Source organism: Pteropus alecto, unplaced genomic scaffold, assembly GCF_000325575.1.
Source record: "Pteropus alecto unplaced genomic scaffold, ASM32557v1 scaffold5, whole genome shotgun sequence".
In the NCBI taxonomy this organism is placed as follows: domain Eukaryota; kingdom Metazoa; phylum Chordata; class Mammalia; order Chiroptera; family Pteropodidae; genus Pteropus; species Pteropus alecto.
In genome coordinates this window covers 20,448,448-20,473,045 of record NW_006441953.1, presented here as the reverse complement: position 1 = coordinate 20,473,045, position 24,598 = coordinate 20,448,448, and the positions used below count along the sequence as shown (strand labels likewise).

The window sequence follows — 24,598 nt, the reverse complement described above, 5'->3', positions numbered from 1 at the left end:
TCTCTCACTAAGACCTGGAGTGTTTTGGCACAGGGCGATTGGCTTTCTACAATTCGATCCAAGAAAAATAATTATTTTTTATCTTATGCACAAAATAGATTCTTCCTTTGGGTGAGAATTCACTTTCTGATGAGAAAGGGAAATCTCAAGTTATCTGATTCTTCTCCACATCTCCCTGTAAATGAGCCTATGCTAGTTAATCCACCGATGTTCTGAGCTTCACCTTAAGAGACAAGTAGGCTAGTTACCATCAGGAAGATTTATGGATGACATAGGGACCATAAACAACTGGTCCAAAATTGTTCTGTGTGTTTTTGGGAAAGGGAGAAAAACAGAAATTGGCTTTCTTTATCCCCAGCTGGTTCTCTGTTTAGTGCTAACCGTATAAGTGCATTTAATTGTTCTTTGAAATAGTTTCAAATACTTTATACAATCCCTTAGGTATTTAATGCTAAAAACTTAGTAATGGACCCCCAAATAAAACAACTTAAAGATAGAAAAGTAATTGAAGGCAAGAGTGGGAAATGTGAGAAGCTATGGGTTTCTGAGGGACAGGAGAAGAGAATAGGGTTAGGGAACAAAATTCTGTTCTTTAACTTGTTGATTTTCAATTGTCTTTAAATCCATAAAGTATTATGTACTTAAAACAGTTGTTCACAGCTTCTGTGTTCTCTTCTGATTTTTAACATTAGACAGTCTATATTCATTATAATTAACACATAATTCTATATTTGTTTTGCTTTTTTTAAAAAATGTAGTCTTTCAAGACATGCGGAAGTCTACATATTGATTAAAAAAACCCATACATAAATGTATCTATCCTAGACTGGGAATGGTGATAGCTAATATTCATATATTGTTGCAGTGGACACCAATTATTTCACCTGTGGTGAAACTCTCTTTTCTAGTAACTCATTGTCTTCTACAGAATACATACCTCTCCTCATCCTCAGGCTTACCACAGGGACAGCCATATTAATGGAATAAAAGACTGCTCCTTGTCAACAGATAATTGATTGGTTTAGATGTAGCTTATAGGACAGGAACTGGGCCAATTCCAGTTCTCTTGGATTCAGACCTTGGACCAGTCAGTTTGTTGGTCTCTTAGCCTGGGTTGGCAGGGGTATGTGACTTGGGGGCCATTGATGCCTTTGTCCTGCCATGTCAGCTTACAAGTAGTGAGAAGGGAAGGTACAGGTGCATCAAGGGGCGTGGTGGTTAGAAATGGGGAGAGCATCCAGATGGCACCTAAGCCTCTAATTCCAGTTTTTCCTTAGACCCAGCTGCATGCATGTTCTTGAGAGACATTATTTTTACTTATATTTGAGTGCTCTTTCTGCTTCACTTGGTTCTAACTGGATTTCTATCATTTGGAACAAAGAGAGTCTTAATTAAGAATCTTCAAAACAGTCACATGAGGTCATTCCTCCTGTTTTACAGATGAGAAAGCTGAGTTTCAGAGAGGCTAAGCCATTTGCTTAAGATCACAAAGTTACTGAGTAATAGTTCCTGGAACGAGGGGGAATGCGTTTATCATTATTACTGCTATTTCGGTGTTTGATAAGATTGTGAGTGCAGGCCTTTCTGACTCAGAGTGCGTGCTTGTCCTACAGCACTGACCCTTTCCCTCACCTTTGGTGCTCTAGGCTTGCAGCGACCCTTTGAAAGTGCTTCATGCTGCCTATGCAGGAGCTGACAGGTCCTATGAACTTTGACAAAGTTCGGACTCCTGTACCCTGCCTCTTGGAGGAGGAGGGGGGCTGCACTCACTGCTCAGTTTCCTGAAGTTCCTCCCAGGTAGCACTAATGATCTGGTGGGAGAGAACTTTATAGGTCAAAAGCACTCCACCAGCAATTAAAAACAGTAACAGGCCAAGGAAGACATTCCTGGGAAGCACTGCAGGTGAGAACCTGCCAGAACGCAGAGGGTCAGATGTGGGCTTTGTGATTCCCATGGACAAAGCCTTCCCTCCAACATCTCAGGCACAGGCACATAATGACACTATAGTTGGATCGAAGGTGTCCACCTGGAGGTCTTACTGATCTCTTCAGGTGAAATCCCTCAACAATTAATTGAGCGGTAAAAAGTAAGCTAATGTTTTTGTTTCCTTTTGGGAAAAGAAAAATAATAGGAGTCATCTCAAGGCAAAAAAAAAGGAAATCAGCTAATGTCTTTTTAATTGTTGCATTATTTATTTAAATGCCTTTAAATAGGTTGTGTTTTAATTAACGTAGGTATAGATAAAAATAAAGCAACGTAGTGAAGACATCTTGCAGTAATGTATAACTAGACTTGCATTCCGGCTCTACAAAATGTTCAATGAGGGGCATTTGGCAAATTGTTCAACCTCCCAAACTTAGTTTGTTCATCTATTAAAATGTGATAATGCTTTCCCTGGTAGGCAGTTGTACAGATTTCATTTAATGGGATGTCGTGCAAATCCCCCTCCACAGCAATTGCCTGGCACACAGTAGGCCCTCAACCAATGGTAACAATAATTTTTATTACAAAATGTGTACTCTTAACAATATACTTATCACCTCAAGTCATTTTTCTTGTTTTAAAAATATCATCCCAAGACTTCTTTTTATCCTCATCCCCATGTCAAGTTACAGCAGGATATTATTCCCTTATGTCTGTGTTTCTCTATTTCTCTTTCTGGAGATTCATTCTTTCTGAATGAATGATGTAACTTTGGTCCTCTGGCTATTTACACTTGAATCCTGTGAGGGAGAAAGCAGCAATCACCTCTCTTCATTCATTATTTCCATCACAGAGGTTGCCAGAGTAGGTGAAAAATCAAATCATGGGCAGCAGAAACAACTGTCAAGCAACGGGGTAGCTGGAATTGCTCTGCCACATGCATTTTTGTAGAAGTTTAGGAAGCAGTGATCTTCAGACTTAAGCTTTCCTCACATCATGTGTATCTTTATTATATTCATAAAGTTGACATCGGTCCTTGCTGCTACAGAGCCAGCAAGCAAGTTAAAGTTCACATGTACACATGCAGGTGGACACCTCAATGATCTGAATGTTGCTGGGGTATGTGAAGCCAGGGGAGGTTATTCCCAATGGGCAGTACTTCACCTATGTCCCCAGATTCTCCCGAAGCGGGGTTTGAGCCTGTGTTCCACCTGTTCCTCGTACCTACCCAACATGTGCCTGCCTTTCACTTGGCTCAGAATCTTTCTGCAACCGGGAATGCCACAGCTTGGCCTCCTAACTGGCCCAGCCCTGCCGTTTGGAGCACATGAACTTGCTTGAAGTCAGACAGGACATGGATTTGAAACCTGGTTCTGCCACTTACAAGCTCAATAATTTTGGGAAAATTCTTAAACCATCTAGACTTTAAAATTGGGATAAGAAGAACATCTGTCCTCTAAAGAGTGGTGAAAGTAAATAAGATAATGTTTATAAAGTCTAAATACAGAGTCTGACATATTACAAAGGATTCTGTAAATGATGGTTAATTTTGGGGGCGGGGGGACTGTAAACCCTCTCAGAGCTGGAGCTGTGTCTTTTTCATAAATATATCTTCAGCCCTGAGCATCATTCCTGTCATACAGTAGGTATGTTTGTTGAATTTGGTTGTGTCTATCAGAGAAGAATTAGTCAATGGATAATGAGAAATAAATGACTAAATGATTGGAAATTGTATTTTCTTTTCCTAAAGAAATATAGCCCACATAGAAAAAAAAAAAAAATTCAGCCTTCCGGAAAGTTTCTGAACCAGCCCAAACTTTCCAGTCAGATCCATGCCTGAGTTAGCACAGCGGTAGATGATTGCAAAGAAGGTTTGTTAATGACCAGCTTTAGGCTTTTAATGACAAAACCCCTCAGCAAGATGTCATCAAAGTTATTGAAGACTTCACTGAAAGTGTTGAAGCTGATGCATTGTAACAAGAAGGTTATAAATCTTGCAGCTTGGGTATACCACCAAGAGAAGATGCTGAGCACAGAATCACCCTGCTGTTGTCTGTCAGCGGCCTCCCTCCCCTTTCCTCTTCTTCCCACCGAGAGCCGGCAACAGAGAAATACATCCATTTCCCAAAGCGGCGCAGACCTGGCAGCCACCTGCCCATGTCAATTTCAGATCACAGAGGCCCATTTAACTGGACAAAATGTGTTAAGCACCTGTGTTTTTCTAAATGTGCCTTTCAAAAAATCCTAAGAATTAAAGAAAGACCTCAAAGGTAAATATCCTGACCTTTTAGAAAAACTAACCAATTAAAAATCCATTGCAAGCTGAGAATAGAGACCCAAGTACCTGCATATAGATGCCAACTCCATGTTTACTGTTTTATTGCTTCTCAAAGTCAACTTTTGTCAACTTAGTCCCTATGAAGCAGTTCATACCTCATGGATAGCTCACAGCTTTGGGTACACGTGGAGTGGGATGTTGGATTCACGTGATACTGTTGGCCCTGGCTAGACCGGATGGAAGCTGGCAAAGAGGATTCAATGTCAGAAAAGAGAAGGAAGAATAAGATTTGAAGGCTGTTCACAGGAACTGTTAGTGCATGCTAGTGTACAGACTCGTGGAATTTGAAAAGTCTAAAAGGAAACAATTTCCAATATATATATATGTATTTCACCAGCCTACGCCCTCACACCACACAGAAACCCAGATGGCCAGAAATTAGAGTCCCCCTTAAAGTAGAGATATGCCAGATGACCTTCCTCTATTTCTTCTCCTTTATTTCCATTCAATGACATACTTATCTTTGCTTCCCATTGTCCATGTGAAGAGTGGCAGAATAGAAAGTCTGCAGGGTTTGGAGAATAAAGATAGGGACTAAGTCCTGTCTTCCACTGGTGTGCCTTTGGACACCTCATCACTAAGACTCTCTGAAGGTCAACTTCTTCACTCATTAAATCGAATGGGACTAATGCTAATTGCTATTCTGCCCAACCCAAAGTCAGTTGTGAAAATAAAGTGAGATGGCTTATGTCTATGTATACTCTGAACACCTTAAAATGTTATCAAATATTTTTATATTTGATAAATTTACTGTACACTTTTAAGTATTTTCTCTCTGGCCCAGGTACATGCTCTAGATCTCAGTGTTCTCCACTGCAAAGGGAAGGAATCCATGCTCATTACCCTTTCAACATCTACAGTTCTCAGATTCTATGGTTTTCATTTTCCTGTGCATTTTTAAACCGCGATGATGGTGTGATCAGTGATCCGTTGAGGAAGTTTAGGGACCATGTCTTGTGACCAAGCGGCTTGTGTAGTGCTTGGTAAAGCTCAGAACACACACACATGTTGTTGTTGAGCTTCTTCACCAGGCTTATCCAGGTGGGGCACAGAGCGATAGGATCAGGGATGTAGACCATTTAGCAGGCACACTCAGACGTGGGACCTTGTACATTGCTTTCGTGGAACTGCCCACATATGAAGCAGTGCAAGCACACACCAGAGAATCTGCCCTGTGCTCTCTGATTGTAAACCATCTTTTACCTTCTCTTTCCATAGTGTTCTAGTGTTTATGCTGTGCCTGTAAAGATGGACATCCCCTTGGGTTTCTTTTTAATTCAGTTTCAACTTTTCTGAGGAGATAATTACTTAAGGTCCCCGACCGCTCCAGGCCCAGTGAATTGTATGACTACTATAGAGCCTTAAAAAAAAAAAAAAAAAATTCAGATCATACCACATGTACCCTCCATTTTTAATGACAATCTATTCAGTAGTTTTTGTATGATGTAGCAGCAAACAGAAGCTCAGTTTTATTTTTATAACTTAAAAGAGAACTGTAAAGTAATTGAAAAGTATAATTTATCTGAAGAAAATCTAGTTTTCCGATAAGAAGAGTAGACTCAATGGAATCTCCAAGAAAAGGGAAGAGGGAGAATTTGATAACTTTTTAAAATAAAATATAATTGACATATTACATTTTGAAAGTTTAAGGTATACCACATGTTTATTTGATACATTTATATATTACAATATGATTATCACCCTACTGTCGGCGGGTACCTCTATCATGTCACATAATTATTACTTCTTTTTTGTAGTGGGAACAATTAAAATCTAGTCTCAGCAACTTTGAGGTTGATAATACAGTATCGTTAGCTATAATCACTATGGTGTGCATTAGTTCTGTGAGACTTATTGATGTTACTTTCCAGTTTGTACCCTTAAATAACGTATCCTCAATTCCCCCCACCCCAAGACTCTGATAACCACCATTCTACTGTCTTTTTTTTTTTTTTATGAGTTTAGCTTTTTTAGATTCCATATACCAGTGGTGTCATACAGTGTGTGTCTTCCGCTGTTGGCTTATTTTGGTAATGACCTCACTGTCCATCCCTGTTATTGCAAGTGGCAGGATTTTCTTTTGTCGCATAGTGGACCGATGTTCCTTTGTGTCTATATTTCTTCTCACAACTTCTTTATCCATATTCATTCGCTGATGGGCACTTAGATTGTTTCCGAATCTTGGTCGTTGTTCACAACGCTGCAATAAACGTAAGAGCGCATATATCTCTTGGCTGCCACCGAGAAGACAAAAGCTAAGTGCTGGCAAGGATGTGGAGAAAAGGGGACCCTTGTGCACTGCTGATGGGAATGGAAATTGGTTCAGTTACTATGGAAAAAAGTGTCAAGTTTCCTCAAAAAAATTAAAAATAGAGATAGTATCTGATCCAGCGTGTCCACGTTGGGGCATATATTCCAAGGAAATGAAAACAGGAGTTTGAGGAGATGATGATTTTTTAAAACCTGTTCCAGGAGAGAGAAGCGGTGGCGTATTCGGAAGATGAGCTTGCTATTGAAATTGAAAGTGAATTCATCAAGGTTTTCCCATGACCTAGCTGAAGTGGTCCTCAAGCATCTGCCTACATTAGCTCTTATTTCTTGATCTTCAAAATAACCTGATTAGTACCTGGCCTGTTAGTTATCTTGAGAATGAAAAAGCACTGCTTTGGAAAAAACTAGTGGAATTTATCCTAGTGTGATTGGCAGGGGTGCCTGGCTACCTGTGCTAAGAAGGATTCCATTGGACAGCTATGGGCTCGTGGAAAGGATAGGGAGAAGCGGATGGCCGGGTGTTAGCTGTTCCTACTCAGGAAACTTAACATAATTTTTCCAAAGCTTGGAAAGAGATAGTCTCCATTATAAATGAATGCACTGACATATGTTTTGTAAATCAGGGTCTCAGTGTGAATCTCACCAGTTCTGTAGCCGTCCTCTCTACAGTCTTCTCGTTTTACTTTTTTATTACTTAAACATTGCTTATGCTGATCAATCACTCTACAGGAACATATTGTTTCTTCCAGATTTACCAGACTCATAACTGGGTGAATTGTTGGTTAATTATTTTTTCAATAGGGAACCTGACACTGTATAAAAGAAAACCAGCAATATGAAGAGTAAAAACATGCCAAAACTGATTCATGGGTTCCTTGCACAACTGTAACCCTGTCACAAAGTATTTATTGAATAAGAAAGTTGAATAGACGAAACTTGAGAGACATTTTGATTTTTGAAGATAATATCCATTATAATCCTTGAAGGGAAGGAAGAAAAACATTTTAGGAGAAAATGGAAGTTATTAAAAGGTATAAACACTCACAGGTAGGAACAGTATCTATAAAGATTTTATTCACTACCTTGTAAAGACAGAATTTTGACTAGAATAAAATTTTGGAGTTTTGAGCTGTATACTTAGCATTCAGTAAGTGCTCAGTAAATGTTTAAGGAGTGACTACGAGATTGAGTCTAGATTAGCAGGAAAATTAAATTACTCCTGGGAATTTCAATAAAATATTAGATTTATATCACTATTTTGCTTTTTTTTAATTTTTAAAGAAATCGTAGATTGCTTTTACTATTATGAGGACAATGTACATACATTGAGGTTATGTATGAATGTTAATTGTACCCTTTCGATATTAAACTTGGGTTTGTTGTGACAGAAGTTAAAATATATGCTAATTTTTTAAACTTTCTTTCTATAAATATAGTTACCCTCTCTGAGCCTCAGTTTCTGCATTTTAAAAATTAAAGGGTTGAACCGGCTATTCTTTGGGGATCTTTCTAGTTTAAGAATTATCTGGTTCTCTAAATATCTTTTCTAGGCATATATGTCAAGGATCATATTTTATTAGAACTCTTGATAATTTCTTAAGCTATAGAATTAAGTCCAAGGAATTATAATTAGTAGTCTTTTAAAAATGTTTTTCTTTATTTTTTTCACCTAGCTACTTAATTTGAAATATGAACACCTTTCTTATCTGGATGTAAACTTAGATCTTACTCTTCAATGAACTATTTCTACTGATATTGATTCAGGCTCCCGGTGACATTTTCTTGACCTTCAATCTGGATGTTTCCTCTTCTATTTACTCCTATTGAAAATGATCTTCACTTTTCCTCCCCGGAGAAGGTTATCCCTTAGAGTTCAGAGTCAGAAGGGTCATCTCAGATTCAAGTTTAGCAAAGTTACTACAGAGAGCATAAAATCTCAGAGAGGAAATCGAATGAACAAATCAGTCCAAAGCATTTGAGTAAAATCTCCAGCAGAAGAATTCCACACAGTTACAATCACAAGCAGTGAAATCACCTTTCAAAACACAATCAAAACGTAATCTTTCAAGTTTTGAGACAGTTGGGTATGATTTCCAAGCTTTGCATGAGTGCATAATTTAATTCATTTAGGCATTTTAACTATCCTTAAATTTAACTTGAGCATGAAACTTTCGTCTCTGGGCAAGATCCTGAATTAGTAGGAGGGGTCAAGTTGTAGCATTTTCAGAATTACCTTCCTGCCCTAATTCTGTGTAGAGATTTCTGTGTGGGAAGTCTGTTCTGTTCTGAACTTTTGAGCATGGAGCTCACTACGGTCAGGGCTCATTTTACCCCAAGTTACTGTTTAGGTAGCATTTTCTCCAATACAATGAAAATATTAGCCTGGTGCTAGAGATGAAAAAAGTTTCTTTTGGAGCGGAAAGTAATTCTACGGCTTATCTGGACATGCTTCACAGAGGAGGGGGAGGGAGGCCTGTCTCTTTGAATAGGGTCACCTCAGTAACTGCAAAGTCCTCCTGTGTGTGAATGAGATTAGGTAATGAAACAGAATCATGGCCTGAGATTATTTTGTGCCATTCTAAAGTTCAGCCATATTTCCCCCCCTTGTTTGTGAAATTCCATTATAGGAATCACTGCTTGCTTTAGAGATAAGTGAAATCATTATGGGTGGAGGAAGAAAAGGCATTTGAACCTTGAAGACTTATAATTGGCTTTAGTGACTGAAGGTGAACAAGAAGCCACAGATGTTTCAGGTGAAAACATTAATGAGTTTGGGACTAAAAAGTAGATGATAGGAAAAGGAATGTCTCATCTCTGTTGATGAAATAACATTTTTCTCCCCTAAGAAATAGAATTCATTTCTTTAATAGATTTAAACCCAGCCTAAAGTCTTAAATAATTTTAAATGACCAGGTTTTTTTTTAATGAGTAATAGTCAAGTCAAATACATTTTATAGTTTAAAATAAGTGAAAAAAAAACCCGAAAAATTAGATGACTCCATAAAATATGAATAAATTAATATATATTAAGTGTATACATTTATTGGTAGATCATTTCATTATGTGGCTGAGGCTCTGCCGGTTTAGTGTCTTAAAACATTTTTCTTCCAAAGATGTTCAGGCTATGTTCTTGATCCTTTGAACAAGCTGTTGTCCTTACATTAAACAAAACAAAACAAAACAAAACTTCAGAACGAGGGTAGCCAAAGTTTGCTACCCTCACAAATACATGGTGACAATCTCAAGAACGGCTCAGAACAATCCTTCAGCATTCCTGAAAATACAAATGATATGACCAATTGACTGAATATACGTTTGGTACAGAAAGGCACCAGATTTTATGAATACTTTTATACAACAAGGACTTGCTCGTTTGACACAGTGAAAAAGAATATTCTTTAAAGACAGTTCTGCGTTCAAAACCAGGCTCTGATACCCTGTCGTGTTGTGTAACCTTGGAAGAGTTATTCTGACTCTATGAATATTAGTTTCATCATCTGTAAAATTTTATTTTTGGATGAGGATTAATGATATACTTCATATCTTAGCAAAATGCCTAGCACATAAATCCCCCAAATGATAACTATTACAGTGAATTCTTTGTTACCCAGCATCAATTAACTAGGATTTTAGAAAAACTGTGACTTCCTGAACAGTCATCAAGCACTGATAATTTATGCTTCTCTTGATGACCCTGAAATGCATTCTGAATAATTAGAGAAAGATTAAATTATAATCAGTTTAGTTTCAGTGTTAAGTGTATTTTAATTTATTCTCATTCTTTAAAAATTTGTAATCCTTCTGCATGTGGTAACAATTAACAAAAAATATTTGATTAGCTGGAGCACTCTACTTCCTGACTATCTGACTAATAAAGAGTTTATTATATATCGTTAGACCCCAAAGTCTGCCCTATGGATAAATTGGGCATTTGCTAGAAGGATTCACTTCACACTGGTCTTACATCTCAGAGCCAATATGTTGACTTATTGCCTATTGAAAATCCTAGGATTAATTTTTAAATATCCTTAGACAATAGTCTGAGTCTACACAATGCCCTCTGCATATTTTTGATCACAAGGTTGTAATGCTGGTCATCTCACCTGATTTTGTGCAGATAAGTAACTAAATTGTCTAGCTCTGAGGGTTGTCTGTTCTTTTCCTACAGGTTTCTAGATGGTCATCCAACTGACATTAGTAATCAATCTATCTTTGTTTTTCATCAACTTTTACACTTATCCGATCATGTTTCGAACTTATTTTCACTGGGCTTTTTAGGCCATATAACCTTCCCGATGAAAACTTCACCATGCATTTTATCATTTTTGTGATTCTTCTTTTAACTTACCACATTTTCTCGCTTTCATCTCCTCCCCACCCTGACATGATGTCGTATGCTGCTTTAAAAGATGGCTCAGTCTACAGCCATGCCACCCTGAACAAGCCCGATCCCGTCTGTTCTTGGAAGCTAAGCAAGGTCGGGCCTGATTAGTACTTGGAAGGGAGACTACCTAGGAAGACCAGGTGCTGTAGGCGTAAAAAATAAAAAAAAAATAAAAATAAAAAAAATAAATCAGGGATTGTAAGCTGATAAGGTCCTTGCAATCTGTGAGGTCAACCAAGGGTTGCCTTGCCTAAAAAAAAAAAAAAAGATGGCTTAACAACTGACTTGTGTTAAAAATAAACTTCCTTCAAAAATTTATCAGTACTATTGTCCCTTTGTGATCTCAGTTAACAGGTACCTTTCAGGCAAGCAGATTGATTTTAGTGGTTTAATTGATCACCATAGGACATAGTATTCATCAGTCCTACTTTGGCCTCATTCTTCCTTCTTTTAAAACTCTGCCTTGCCCTGAAATATCCCCTTCCAACACAACAGCCTCCTCTTCCATAATATCCTTCATATCCCAACTGACATCTACAGTATCATGATTACAATGGTGATGGTAGAGGAGGGAGTTTCCTTTAAAGGGAGAGAAAGGCCAAGGGGGAACAGCTGGGGAAGGTTTAATTTTCCTTTCCAAGCTCGGGTAACTCTTGGCACCGGTGTGAGGTAGGATTGGCTAGGGTGCTCTGGTCAAAATGTTAGAGATCTTCCTTGGTGATGTCTGGATGGGTGCTGGATGAGGGTAGGGAGCCTGGACGCATAGCCAGAAAGCAACAATTAGCATTCTGCTCTAATCCTGTGATTTATCTGAGACTCAACTGACAAGGTGGCTGTCCTTCAGTTGACAAGGTAAGTTGCCTATTACTGCTCTTGTGTGTAATTTTTCCCCAAAGTGATTTTTTCTTCCATAAACATATATTAAAAGCCAGAAATTCAATGGTATCACTATTACTGTTTCTCTAGCTATAGAAAACCCATATCTATTTAACTATTGCAAACATGTTTCATGTTTGGCAAACCATATTTACATTATAGGACTATTCTGAATCTTCTGGGAACCATGATTTTGAACTTTAGTAGATTAGAATGGTCAATTGCAAAGTTTTATTGAATAAGCTTCCTTAACAAAATGTAACATTTTCATAAGTATAGAATAAGATCACCTGGCAGAACAAATGAATTTATGTTAATATAAAATGTTAAAGCTTAAGAACATTCACAAAATTAAAATTAAAATATCTTCGCTAGTCTTCTATAACAATACATTAGTCACAGAAATGTCACACTGAATATTCGTGTCGGCCAATAGTTGAAGGAAGTTTATATGATGTTTCTTATTTTTTACCTTTAAAAATAGTTTTTATTGAGGTATAATCGGCATATAACATTATATTAGTTTCAAGTATACAACTTAATGATTTGATATCTGTATTTACTGCAGAATGATCACCACAATAAGTCTAAGTTATTTTCCTATTTTCCTAAGTTGATATTCCTCATGCTGGATTCTCTTTTAAATATGTATAATTGCATTCACTCTAAGTCATTTATTGCTTTCCTTTTATTTAAGGGAGAATTGCTTCTTTAAAAAATAATCTTCCTTCTGTACTTCCATTTTTAAAAATATCTTTGGATAACACAGGCACTATTAAATCTCTGTTATTCAGCATAATGGTAAGGAGGACAGTTAAGAATTGCCAGGTTAAAGTTGTTGAGAGGTATTAATTTTTGTCAATTATTGGAGATGGGCCATATTATTACATTCAGGTTCTTGATAAAAAGAAATATCAACTAGTAAGCCAAAACCAGGATGGAAAGAGAGAATACAAATGTCTTGACCATAGATGTTGACATAAAGCTTGAAAACTGGCTCACAGCTTTCTGGCATCCAGGTCAAAAAGAATTCACCATGAGTTACATCAGTAGTTTTCTGATTGTGCTATGAGCCTTGGGTTCTATGGAGATATCTTTGGGGAATCAGTTAGGTTGCATAGAGAGAAGAGGAGAAGCAGAGCTTCAGGGCACCTCAACTTTTATTGGTTGTATATATTAGGAATCCATAAAAATTTTCATTTGAAAGGAAGACTCGGTTGCTAAAAAAAGAAAAATTGGAAAGGCACCGAATAATAGGGATCTCATTATCAGAAGGGAAGAAACATAGTAGCTCCTTTGGGGAAATGAAGCTTAACTTTCTTTCTCTTTTACTTATAAAACAAAAGTTATTTCAAACATACAGAAAAATATAGGTACCATATAATGGTGGGCCAGATTTAACAAATGTCAATATTTTTATATATATTTCAGATTAAAAAAGAAATAAAATGCTATTGATCCAAGTGAAACCCCTTTGTACCTTTCCCAAATCTCCTTTCCTCCCTCCCCCACCTCGGATAACCCTGATCCAGAAGTTACTGAGTATCTACTTGAGCACTGGATATACATCTTGCTACAAATGCATGTACCCATAACCTATTTGTATATTTATTGTGCATTTCGCTATTTATATAAATGATGTCACACTGTACATATTTGTTTTCAACATTACATTCTTTAAGATTTATCCATGTTGATACTTTTCGTTTTAAGTCATTCTTTTTAATGGATCTGTGGTGTTCTGATATAAGAACATTTATTTATCCATCCTCCTGCTGATGGAAATTTGGAGTCTAAACGATGGACTTTTTTTTTTTCACTTTTATAAACAATTGAATATCCTTGAGTAGCTCATATTTTTGAAAGGCATTTCATACATGGGAGTTTATGAAGCAGCCCTACAGCGAGCCTACATGCTGTCTTTGTACCATTTAGAATGAGACTCCCTTTCCTCAAAACACTACACTTTTCTAGAAATTGGTCACGAACAAATCTAGAATGACTTTATGTCAAGGATGTCTTCTAGAGTTGTGCAAAGTAAAACCTAGAGTTGTTAATAAATGTTAGTATTTTTTCACATATAGTTTAGATGCTATAAATGTGAAAATCCATGGGATATTTAGAGTTTGGGTGAATTAGTGTGCTTAACAGGTTAGCAACTGTAATCTAAATAAAAAATTTGTGCTTAGTATTTACATGAGGATTTTCTAGCTAATGGTAGGGGCTGGGGAAAATCATACCTTTTTTAGAGATAACACACTGCAAATGGAGAACACAGGAAAGGTGTTATAGTGTTTGTTCTTACCAGGCCAGAGAGGACCAGTGACAGGGCCAAGTGATGATGTGTGAAGGCGTTATCCATCAGTTTCTCGTTTTTCAGAATATTGTCCTCAAGCCTCTTGTATATAGACACATTCAGAGTGTAGGCTTCTACCAGGCTTCATCTGCTAACGAAACAGTATGCTAGGAAGGAAAGGGAGATTGTGCCCTTGCTCTGGGAAAGGAAGTTTGAATTATGGAGCTGGGCTACCAAGCTGTGAGCCTCCCATTGGAGCTGGAGCTAGAGGTATCAATATGTTGAAATGTGTTCATCATCTAAAATTCCTTTGATCCTCACTAGGTGGCTTTGCCTAGAGGAGAAAACAACCCTGCAACAGGCAATGCAATGTCCCCTCTATTGTTTATGGGAGTTTAGTAGGGGAGAAATTCTGCCCTACTTTGGAAATCTTGAAAGCATATTGTTTGCTTTGGAAAGTCCTTGTAATTAGATGTTGCACAAGACAGTTTATCAGGGAACTCTCTAGGTGCCTAAAGTTTCTTTCTTCTTGACCCTAGTGCATGAAACATTTTCACCAATGATTTGGTTGGAGAGTTGAGAGAATGCATTTCGAATTTTCAGGTGACAAAAAGCTCATGAAGAGAGAGCAAAAAGGAGCAAAAACATACTTGCTGCTACATTATGATGGTTTGTTCCTTTTCATCAAATAAGTCTTAGCTTAAATTTCACCTTTTTACAGATGCTTTCCCTGAGGATTTGACTAATATATGGCCTCTATTTCCAATCAGTTTTTACCTGTTTTTTTTTTTTTTTTAACCTTTACTGGTTTCCTGACACATCCCTGTAAATTATGAACTTGCCAAGAAAAGGGACCATGCTTCCTTAACTCATTTCTGGAACCCTGGGACATAGAATAGTTCCTAAACATAATAGGGACTTACTAAATTTTCATTGATTGAAAGAAAATTGTGGGAATCATTGAGGAATAGTAGGCAAGGAAGAGGCATGATCACATTCCCACTTTAGAAATGAAACTTGGAAGGAGTGAAGACTAGAAGCCTGATAGACATTGCTGAATAAGCTTCCTGGGAGCAAACATTTATGCTGTAATCATTTAAAACTTTGCCTTACTTGCACTCATAGTGCCAAATCTCCTGATTATAAGATGTAAAGACTCACTCTCAGTTTATATCTGGAATATTATCTTCTATTTGTGGCACCATTGAGTACTATCAATAATATTAACAGTTTAAATTGTACCCAGAAAACAATGTCTAGGATGAGCTCATATAGGGAGAGGCCTGCTTGTTTTTGTTAAATTGTTAAAGAACTGTCAGAAGACTCATTTTGTGTTGCAGGAGAGGCTAGGACTCAGGCCAGTAGGGACCCATGATGTGAAAGCAGGTTTCAGTTCAACATAAGACAGAGCTTTCTAACAACTGGCAACCCGGGTCAGGGAAGTAATGTCCTCAGGAGATCATTAGATACTTGTCAATAGAGGTGTGGAAGCAGATGCCAGATGCCCATCTGTCACAGTCTCCGTTGAGAGGATGTCTGCCCCCTGTGGGAGGGTCATTCCACAAGTACATGCAATCACCTAATATTTATTGAGTACCCCGGGTGCTCTTACTTCTGTGGGGAGATGCAGAGAAATGTAAGGCACAGCTGCTGTCCGGACATGGTCAACTTCTAATCCTTAATTCTGTGAATCTCAGGGAGTTTTAGCTAAGGCCCTGATGTGAGTCTCACGAATTCCACATTGGAACCGGTCGAAGTCCTTAGGAGTTCTCAAAGCAGCGCCGACCTGCTGGTGGACTTAACCTTTCACCCGGCAAGAGGGACTCCGTGTGAAATACCACTTCGTAGCCACGTCCTACTTTTGTCCCCCTGTTTAAGTCCTAGCTTGGTTTTTTTGTTTTTTTTCAATGAAGTATATTTGACATATGACACACTGTAAATTTAAAGTGTACATGTTGGTTTGCTACCTGTATGCATTATAATACGATTGCCATCATAGTGATAATTAGCACCTCTATTACATCACATAATTATCATTTCTTTTTAGTTTTTGGAATAATTAAGATCTAGTGGTTTTGCTTTTGCAACATGGAAGATTATCGCATATAAAAAGTTAGTTTCTTTACTTCGATCCACTTGTCTTGTGGTCTTGCCAGTTAATATGAATGCTGAGCTCGGGATGATGTGTGTTGTTGACTTTATTTAATCAAACTCTTTTGAGATAAATATTTTTTCATTAGAATTGGATCTCCGGATTCTCAGTGATGACAAAAAAGGAGTTATAAAGTGGAGGCTCCATGGAATTATAAGTAAGCACACTTAATTCTTTAAAGCCATGTCTGCTCTAATCAATCACAAAGTGACTTCAGTGCAGTATAGAACATTAATAAATAAATATCTAGATGGAACAGATTTGGTGGGGGGGGTATATTTGGGTACATTGCGAATATAACATATTGATCTGAATCCTCTGGCCTCTTCCAAAGACGTAACCATGACTGTTGCATGGATATGGCCTCTGCCTTTCACATACTTCAGAAACAAGTGTGTTAGAATCTCATTAAGGCAGGTAATACTTCCTGCAGTCACTGAGCCACATTCTATCACAGTGACCTGCGGGATTAATACACTTCTTTAGGCTACTTAATATAACATTGGGAGCCACTTTCACCCTGAGTAGATTACAGCCCAAGATATGTAATGTTTGCTTTCATTATTATATTGGTAACTATGCAAGATAACTTGAGCAGTCTTTAAAAATATTCCCTTACCATATAGTCAGGGAATCTGGTTATTTCCTCTACTTGCCAAAGTCTCTTTGTTTGTGTCTGCTTTTTATTTATTGATCCTGAAATTAACCCAGTTTGAAATTCTGTTCTCCAAATACAGCTCAGATTAATTTGTTCTGAGTAAGGGATGTAGTTCCTTGCTCTGAAATTGCAAAGGATGATCATCCAGCAAAGCCCAGAGTGTTCATTTAGCATGGCAAGGAAGTGTTTTTAAAGTATGTTAGCTGAAAAAAACAATGCATTTTGGAAATTAAAAATATTAAAATGGAAGTTTGCACATTCTGACTGGGAAAGAAAACATGACCCCTACATTACTTTCTCAATACTCTATTTTCTGCTCTATATAGAGCAAAGATTTGGAGCTTCTTAATTTTGGCTACACATTAGAATAACCTGGATAGGTTAAAAAATTCCTGAGTTCTACCTCCAAGGATTATAATTTATTTTTTCCAGCTTTACAGAGATATAATCGACATATAAATATGTATAATTTTAAGAGATGTTTAGATACATGTATATACTGTGAAATGATTACCACAGTCATGTTAGTTAACACCTCATATAATTACCTTTTTTTTCTTTTTCTGTGGTGAGAACATTTAAGATCTACTCTCTTAACAAATTTCAGGTATGTAATATAGTATTTTTAACTATAGTCTCCACGCTGTTCATTAAATCCCTAGAACTTATTTATCTTATAACTGGAAGTTTGTGCTCTTTGACCAAAATCTCCCTATTTCCCCTAGCCCCTGGCAACCAACATTCTATTCTCTGTTTCTAGGAGTCTGGGTATTTTTTAGATTCCACATGTAAGTGAGATCTCACAATATTTGTCTTCCTCTGTATGACTTATTTCAGTTAGCATAATACCTTTAAGGTCCATCCATGTTTTAAATGGCAGGATTTCTTCTTTCTCATGGCTGAATAATACTCCATTGTGTGTGTGTGTGTGTGTGTGTGTGTGTGTGTGTGTGTCTATCTGTCTGTCCATCTATCATCTATCTATCTATCTATCTATCATTTACCTACCTACCTACCTACTTATCTCACATCTTCTTTATCCATTCATTCATAGACATACAATTAGGTTGATTCTATATCTTGGCCATTGTGAATAATGCTGCAATGAACATGGGAGAGTAGAAACAGACTCCAATTTAAATGTCGAGCATGTGGCCCGGGCATTAGGGATTTCACACGTTTCCCAGGAGATTCTAATGTGCAGATAATGCTGAGAATCACAAGTTTAAGGGCTTTGATCTTCTGATATTAAAGAGAAATCTAAAATTTTTCACGTTATTATTTGTGCAGCATCATTTGCATAGAACGTAGACTGTCTGGATCTGAGGACTGAAAAAGACCTAGTTTCTAAGAGACACGTCAGCCCAGTGTTCTCATTTTCGTTGAGCCATTGTGAAACGGTAGAATGTTTTTGAAAAATACTTCAGGAAGAGTTTTATACAGGTGTAATGTTTTCAGAGCATTTCTGAAATGTACTGTTTGTGAGTGCGTTTCTGCTGCCCTTGCACATGAATAGCAACTGGCATGTATCTAAAATTCTCCTCCTCTTCTTCTTTTTTTTAATTAAGGGTTTGATCCATTTTCTTCTGGATGTCAGTGTTGTGGAAGTAAAGTGTGTAGATTGGTTTGTGTTTCTTCATAGCGATCAAGCATCTATGTGGATGCCGATGAGAGAGGCGCTACCTTTTCAGGAATGTAATTGTTTTTCTCTTCGTTTGGGAGGCCTTCCGGCTGTGATCTTCCTACTGGTGGTATCCACCTTCCTCATGCTGTCCTCCAGTGACTTCCTGTCCACGCTGATCTGCCCTCTGTTCTTCCTTCAGTCTGGTGCCACCTGCCCATCTCTCTCCAGCGGACAAACCAGAAACCTTACAGTTTTTGGCAAATGGAGCAAATCCTTTATGGTTTCCAGACTTTATGCAGGTTTAACCTACAGTACATTTTGAGGTGTTTATTGGAATATGGAAATTGGGGTAGTTAGATGATTTTGCTCACAATCAAACAGCTTATGTAAAATTATGATAAATCATTGGAAAATATTTTTTGACCCAGCTTCTGTGTCCTAAGATATAGTTCTAGATGGAAAATTACTGAGTCATAAAGTATGTACTTTTAAAAACATTTAGATATATATTTTCAATTTTTTTTTCTTAATACTTGTTAGGATACCTATTTTACCACATCTTTACCAATACTGAATATTATCTTTAAAATACGCACATACACACAACATACAGTTTGCTAATTTGATATGACATATACATCTGCATGTATGGTTTTGTTGTTTCCATTTGCACTTATTTTAATTTCAGAGAAGACTGGATGCTTTATTAATTATTTTAATTTCTTCCGTATGTCTATTTATGTTCTCTGAACATTCTATTGTGGTTTTCCTGTTTAGCATGTGTTTTAAGAAAATAATAGCCAATATAATAACTGAATGTCATTTTCCCTAGCAATCCCCAAAAAGTATATAGAGACTGATGATTTTAATATGTGGGGCAAAGTCTTCAATTTTATTTATATGTTTAAACATTGAATTCATTCATTATCATCTTAGTTGCAGTTTTACACATTATTTAAAGCTTAAAATGAGATTTTTAAGATGTAGTTATGTAAGTGACATCTTATGAAAGCATTCGAAAGAGGATAAAGTGTGGGATTCAGAAGAGGGAGACAGAGGAAGAGAGAGGGGGAGGGAGAGTCTCCCTGGATTATGACACTCTCGTTCCGTGAGGCAGTTTAAAAACCAGAGTTGAGAGCTTTTCCTTCTCTATTCATTCTAGTCAAACCCTCTTGGTATCAGTTCACTTCATTTGCCTTCAGTGTCAGCAAATCAAGCGTCATATCCCCATAGCTGCCTACTGCCACAGAGATGCACGCCTTATGGACGGCCATTGTAAATGTAGTGATAACGATGAAGGAAAAATACTGCTTCTTACATCCTAATTAAACCAAACTTGTTGTTATGATTCCTTAAATCTAGGCCAAATTTTACTTTAATCTCACAGACATATTCCAAATCGAAGGCAAACATAAATATATTGCATTATCTTTTTCTGGCGGTGTATGATTTATGTCCTCTGTAGGTAAAAATGTGTTCAGATGATTTTGCTGCTGTGATAAATTGAAGGTGTGATATTACAAACCAGGATCTGGAATACCAAAGAAAATTAAATTAAAATTTCTGTTAACACGCAAGATACCTTTTTAGTTGTCAGTGCGCTTTTTAGTCAACCATCAAGACACTTCAGTATAAGAAATGTGAATATTCTTTAGTTTTCTGGAAAATGACAGTTTTCCAAACTTCATTTTTATTTTCTTGATGTGCCTTTTCCTTTTGCTCATTCGCTCCTCTATATTCACTGCTATTCTTTTACCCTTAACACTCTATTTTAAAATGGGCAAACTATAAGGCTTGAGGCTCAATTCAGCCTGGCTTGGAATAGCTTTGTATAAATAAGAGAATTGTGTTATATGCTATTCAATCTTAAGGAATAAAAATGACTTTCACTTTAGTGAAAAGAAGAATCACCTGTTTTAAAATTATAGGCTTTTAGAGCTGAGAGGAACCATGGAAATCACCAGGTCCATCCTTCTTGTTTTATGGATTAAAAGTGATCATGCAATCATCCTGTCATAGGTAAACTGCTCCCTGTGCTCTTGGGCCAGCCTCATATATCCTACCTGCCTTATTTCCTCAGATGAAGTTGAGCCAGAGTTAGACTAAAGTACAGTAGTTAAGAGCATAAGTCTGAGATTAGACAGCTATGGGTTTAAACCAGTTCTCTGTCTTTTAGCTCTTACATCTTGGGCAAGTCACTTCATGCTGTGGAGCTTCGATTTTTTTCATCTGTAAAATAGGGCTAATTGTATTAACCTCATCGAGTCCTTATGAGGACTGATTTACTTCATCTTTCTATAATATTTAGTTCAGTGCCTGATACAAAGTCAGTGTCTAAGAAATGGAACTTGTTTTTGTTGACTTTTTTCCCCTTTTACATCTCTTCTAAAAAGTGGGCTGTCTGAGCCACTGTGTCCTGTTCATGTCTATGTGCCCACTGCCTTGGTGCATCATCTCATTCATCTCATCATCTCATCCAAGCTTCTGATGACTTGAGCCCCAAATCACGAGTCATTTTTATCTTCTCTTTCTTTTGGGCTCTCTTCTCCAGTAAACCTGCAAACACCTAGGTTCAAGCTACCATCATCTTTTCTTGGAGTAATGGAACAGGCTCTTGACTGGTTTCCCATTTCTCCATCTCACAGCCACCAGTAATCCTCTCAAAACATAAGTCAAGTCATAGAAATATTCTGCATAGAGCTCTTCACTGGCTTTCTAACTCACACAGAATAATAGCGAAAACCCTCAATCGATTGACAGGATCCTATACAGTTTCCTTCCTATTCATATTCTTGGACCACATCTCCTGTTATTCTCTGTATCATTCTGTTCCAGTCACACTTGCCTTCTTGCTGTTCCCCAGGCACACGACTACCCAGAGTAAGAGCTGGAGTCACATTTTTAAAGAAAGGGGTTTCTTATCCCATCCATGTGTAGCTTCTGCATTCCAAGTTAATTCCTGCAAACATCATATATTTTTAAATGAGGATTTTATACTATGTCACCTTGCTTTAATATAGGAATAGAGGGGGCTTAAAACTGTTAACAAAAACTCAACTTCCATGGCTGAAAGCCTTCTCAAAAGAAAGGGTTTCTTGGGTCATATAGGCCCAGATCCTAGAGAATAAAGTCTAAACCTCTAGCAGCAGCCGTAATGGAAAAGGTCCCATGCCTGTCATTCTGGAGTTGACGTGCTTTCTTATACATCAAATAGGAGAACGAAAGATGTAAGTTTTTTTTAAAGAATTTATATTAACTATAGATAGGAGGGGCAGGATAAAGTGAAGTGGGGGCAGTTCCGTGATAGGAGCGCAGTCCGTAAGGAAGAAATAGTTACTATTTCTGACTGGTTACAGGCAACAGTTTTGAAAGTTCGTGGGTGTGCAGGATGTGATAGTCCATACAGTGGTTGTCTAGTAGATGCCTGGATGTTGATCCAAAGTCCAACATATATTCAAGAATGTGAGCAGTCTATTGTCAGCTGCCCCCCAGCTATTCGCAGGCTAACTTCTTTGTCTCTTTCATTCTCTGGCCTACTGTAATTTAATTTAGAACATCTCAGAATTTTTTTTTTCTTGTCAAAACAAAATTAACATATGCAATTAGACAGATTAGTAACAAAAGTGCAAGACTAAAAGAAGACTCTTTATGAATCTAAGCTGGGCTGAGAAACCAATCGATATACTCACAAGGAAGATGGCAGAGTGCCTTTGCTGAATTCACAGGAATTTTGTCCTTGCAAGCCCTTTTCTTCTTCTCCAAATTTTATTATCTCTAGCCAACATGTGTTGCACTCCTATTGTCTGTAGTTTCTCTTCCCAGTCAGACACACTGTTTGTACTAATTTCCTGGCTTTTCATCTTGCTGAGATTTTAGTTAGTTAGCTCATCCCAGATGTAGCATAGCTGCCCCATTACTGGACTCTCCACTCTTTATGATCCCTATATATTTTCTTCCTGGGCAGCTCTGCCTAACTGTGGCTGGAGCCCAGCATGTCCAGCTGAGAGTAAAGGGCATGACTTCACCGAAACACTAGTTTAGCACAATTCCTATGATTGATCGTTATGTTTACTGCTGAGTCACCTATCAGCCAGGACAAAAAGGAAAATACTATGAGCTGCATAATTTTCTTAACCAAATAAAAAGATGCATGCCAGTTCTTTAAGAGGAAAAATGGTATAATTTCCTGATACCAAAAGAAAAAAAAAATTGACCTCGACTTTATCAGTAACTTACTGTGTGCCATGTAAAAATAAGGACTCATGTCGAGTTGACAACTCATTGAGATTAAGATTTCACTTGATCTATATTGAAATTTTATATGAAATCTTAGGATTATGATAGTAAGGAAATGGAAGACCCAGAAGAGTACTTGTAATTTGGTTATAATCTGGTCAGAGAATTTCACCTTTAAGATATGATAAAAATGTCTATACTTTTGGAAGGACTTTTGGACAACATAGACTGGGGTTGGCTGTGCTTTCAAATTTAATTCACTTAATAATAACCAAAAGATGTGGAAACGTGGCTTTTTGTGGATTTGGTGATAACTTTTATAATCTTAGGGGACCATTGTGGTACAGTGGAAAGAACCTTAGACTTAAACCAAAAATTCTTGGCTCTGTTTTTGCCAAACGTGTGTGACCATAAACAAGACATTTCACTTGAGACCTTTTGTCATCCTGTATGAAAATGAGGGCTCTGTGATGTTTTGACTTTTAGCTGCTTTGAATAAAAGAGCCACAAAATTTTAACATACAAAGGCCTTTATTATACTTCTAATTAGAGTGGAAGCTAATCTTTTGCAGTGAAGTTGACCTTGGTGATGACCCTGTGTTGCTGCTGTAGTATGATGGACATGAACAAAAGGAATGATACCTACAGAGTCCATCTGAGCAGTTTGGCAAGGCACTTTGGAGGCTGTTGTCATGGCCAGCCAAAGCCATTCTCTTCAGCTTTACATGTTCAGGAAACACTGTCATCATTCTCAGAGTCTGTCGGTTTCTCATGGAATAGACTCATATCTAGTAACTTATAAGACACTGACATAAAAACCAAAATATCAATTTATTAACTTATGGCTTGAAATACAACTGTCAGGAACATAAGATATCCGTGTTAATTATTCGATATATTCTCTTCCTGGAAGAAAGCTGTAAGTGAAACAGAAGAAAAACTTAAAAACTGGCAAGATGGTCATGGCACAGCAAGAACTAAGAGCATTATAATCTTTTAGCTTGATGCACTCACCTCACTCACCTATAAGGGTATTCGTACGTGGGGGCAAAAAAGAAATTGAACTAGTTGCCCAGGACATCCAGTCTCTGTCTTTGCTGGACACACATTGACAAATGTTTTCGTGGCTGAATTTCTCCTCTGTCTCATTATGTCCTGTCTTCAAGTGTAACTCTACTTTCAATATGGCCCTGGGTAGCCCTGTTCTGTCCTGGAGAAAACTGGGCTTGTCCACAGTTGTCTGCTCCCACCATTGTCATACAGCGATGCTCTTCTCGCTCACTGAGCACCGGACATGCTCCCACCACGTTCCACCCACATTACATTGCATGATTCTCTCTACTAGATATTTTGGCAGTAACAAAAGGAATTCTCTCTAAGATTTGCATTCCCATTGCATAGGTTATCTCCAGGCCTAAATGCTAGGGGAGGGGACAGAAAACTTAGATGGAAGGGGATGAAGGGATGTGTGAGGGGAGTGGCTACCCCCCAAAATGGATAATTTGTCTTTGCTTTGTCCTTGTTTAGCTCAGGCCCTGGAGGATGGGTGTGTGGTATTTAATAACATGGGAATCTGGAACTGTCTTTTTGCAGACCTTGAATGTTTACCCCCCTCAGGGAAAACTGGATTCTCAAGAGTAAAATAAATTATCTACTTGGCTAATTAGCTAGGACATAACAAAATTCTCAGGAGGATCATCCCATCTGAGAGTTTCTATAATGTATGCTTATTTTTGCAGAGTCTACCTCTTCTCATTTTGTAGCCTACCCGTCCTCTAGCTCATGCCTCACAGACAAGGCAATATTGTCAAGTGGGTAGTTTCTGTTTCCTGCACCTTT

At 37.6% G+C, this 24,598-nt stretch overlaps 1 protein-coding gene and 1 pseudogene across 1 annotated transcript in view; both read left to right on the top strand.

The window, feature by feature from the left end:
• LOC102879857 (cytosolic beta-glucosidase) overlaps positions 1-24,598 on the top strand; it is a 192,506-nt gene that overhangs the window by 134,500 nt on the left and 33,408 nt on the right. The window lies entirely within an intron of this gene.
• LOC112485554 lies at positions 10,951-11,069 on the top strand (annotated as a pseudogene).